Consider the following 3,194-nt stretch of genomic DNA (forward strand, 5'->3'; position numbering starts at 1 on the left):
CCTAGGGAAAGCTCGAGGTTAAATTAAAAAATGTGCTATTCTATTACAATTTCTCCTAACATAAACATGAGAAACTTGGAAAGAACGGATAGATCAAGAAATAATACCGTGATAGATGTGGTATTTATGGATATGTCATAAATTTGGCCATTTCACATTTTGGTAAGCTCTCAATCTCCTTCAAAGAAAACCGACATGAATCTTCGAATTCATGCTTGTTGCATAGCTGCTAACAAGGTTTGTGCTTCTGCTTCGAGTGGCAATGCCGTAGAATGTAGTATCAATGCTCCTCAACTATGTAATATGCCACATGATCTCGAAAAATCCAACCACACTTTACCTATTGAGAACAATAATAAACGTTGCATCATAGTTGCATATTAAAAAACGGTATCATTGGCCTCTCCAATGTTGAGAAACACAAAGTTCTGCTGTTAAAATAGTTTGGTTTAAATAATGGCGAACTGCTGGTTCCTCGTGGATCGTCCTTCCAGCCTGATTCCTCCCTCAACATTGGTTGAGGGTAGATCCAAACGTCCTCCCCCTTCCCCCCTGATCCTCCTGATCCATTTCCCCTTCCTTCCCTCTCTGACTTTTTTTCCCTCTCTGACTTTCCTTCCCTCTCCCCAATTTTTCCACCCACAAGTTTCCCAACTTCTACTCAATCTGATTACTTCGATATGGAGAGAACCATTCTGGCTCTCCCAGCTCACCACAAATCGACTCATGTAGTAGTAAATCCCCAGACACAGGCAATACTTAACTCTTACTACAAGAGTATGGGTCAAAACCCTAGATCTACTCAATCGGATACTGTAGCAGAAGGAAAAACTGTTGCTCAGATTGATGGTCTTCTTAGCACTCCACCGCCAAAGGTTGTTCGGCGGTTCTTTAGTCACTCGCTAGCATCTGACTGTCCTCCTACTAGAAGCGCTGCACTGCAAGTCAATGTCCCCTTGTCGGCTGTCACAAACCATCCTTCTGCTGCTAAAGCGGCTGTAATCATCTCGGATGTCTCCTCACCAACCCCATTGTTTTCATTCCCCAACCTTCATCCACTGCTATCCCCAACCCGGCTCCATCTATTCCATCTACTATTGAACCAGTTACTGTTCCTACCCTTGTTCCTGCTTCTGCTCCTCACGAATCTACACAGCCAAAGGCAAAGGACCTCACTACTCAATCTCTAGCACATAAACTAAAAGCTGTTGCTGATAGATCACTTACCAGGCTAGCCCCGGTTGATTTTTCTGCCAATAGGAAGCCTCGAGTTAGCATTCTTGACTCTGTCTTCCAAGAGGGTGCTGATATCCACAAAGACTTCATAGTAGGCAGATTCAAAGGTCGGCTCCCAACCTACAAGCATATCCAGAGTGTTCTTAGTCATATATGGGGTCGTGGTAAGCGACTTGAGATTCATCTCAATCATTCTACTAATTCCATGCTAGTACGTGTGCCAAATGAGTACCTGAGGGGAAAGATACTCGAGAAGAAGATGTGGTATATTGGCGAGTGTATGTTCCTTGTAGCTCAATGGGATTATTTTGGTGGGGAGAAGACTGATCTTGATGTTATTCCTATATGGGCCTACCTCAAAGGAATGCCATTTGACCTGATGCATCGTAAGGGTATTAGCTTAGTGGCAGGTTTAGTAGGAGAGCCAAAAGGAAATGGATGAGTTCACAAAAAACCTAGTAAGCTTGTCAGTTGCGCATGTAAAAGTTGAAAGAAACCTTAATGAGCCTTTACCTTCCTCAGTTGAAGTTGTGCGGGACAGTGGAGAAGTCATCACAATTAATGTTGAATACCCTGGGTTCCTCCTACGTGCTCCCACTGTCACGAAATAGGACACATCATTAAATATTGTCCTTTGGTGACTCCCTCTTACACTCAAAAGAAGCAGACAACAACAACTGAAAAGTCGAAAGAAACTGCGCCAGTAAATAAAGGCAAAGGAAAGCTTACCACTGATTCCACCAAGCCTACTGATATTGTGGGTAGCTCATCTGTTCCACCACCTCTCTCTAATCAGCAAGACTCTCCTTCCACCTTGCAACTGGCTTCTGAACCTATTGTTGTGTCTACTACCTCTAAACCTCCTTCTAAACCTAGTCCTAAAAAATCATTTGTTCCTCCACCTTCCTTACACCAACCTGCAATCACCACCTCCAACCCTTATGATCTTTTAGCCCCCTCTCCTACCACCTCAAAGCCCAAAAACCCTCTCAACCTCTCTCCGCTTGATCCAAATTTCCCTAACCTATCACACCTTTCCTCTTTAACCCCTATTTGTCCCTCCCCATCTGATATGGTCATTGACACGCCAGTCGCTAACCCTATTGTTCCCATTCCTGAGGATAAGCCTCCTTCTTGCGAGGGGCTTCCTCTATCTCATTAACCCCTTTTTCTTTTTCTATGTATATCAAATCTTTTTGTTGGAATATTCGAGGTCTAAATGACACAGATAAACATCGGTCTTTTGCTAACTGGTTTGCTATTAATAAGCCTACTTTTGGTGCCCTCATCAAAACCCATATAAAGGAAACAAATCTGAACCATGTTATGAATAGTGCCTGTCCAGGATGGAATTTTACCTCTAACCATAACTCTGTAGAAGATGGGAGGATTGTTGTCATCTGGAAAGCACCTGCTTCGGTATCCGTCCTGCACCAGTCCAAGCATCTGCTTACTTGTGAAATTTCAATTCAAGGAGGTCATCGGTTCTGTTTCACAGTCATATATGCCCCAAACCTTAGTGATGAAAGAACTGACCTCTGGTGTGAACTTCTAAGTCTGCATCAAAACCTCCAGCTTGATGCAACACCCTGGGTCCTTTGTGGAGATTTTAATCAAATCATTCACCCTACAGAGCATTCTAATCCCAATGTTAACCATCTTACCTCTCGCTACTGGAGCTCAGGGATTGTCTGCTGCAACTTGAGCTTTTTGACATGCGGTTCCAAGGCCCTTTCTTTACCTGGTCAAACAAAAACCCTCTCAACCCGATAGCCAAAAAGCTTGACCGAGTCCTTGTAAACAACCTGTGGCTTTCTCATTACCCGGATAGTATTGTCTCCTTTCTTGCGCCTGACATATCTGATCACTCGCCTAGCCTCTTAAACCTCTTCGCTCCTCTCCCCTCAGTTGGAACTAAGCCTTTCAAATTCTTCAACTTCTTAACCACCCATCCAAAA

This window comes from Camelina sativa, chromosome 13 (genome assembly GCF_000633955.1).
Source record: "Camelina sativa cultivar DH55 chromosome 13, Cs, whole genome shotgun sequence".
Classification (NCBI taxonomy): Eukaryota; Viridiplantae; Streptophyta; class Magnoliopsida; order Brassicales; family Brassicaceae; genus Camelina; species Camelina sativa.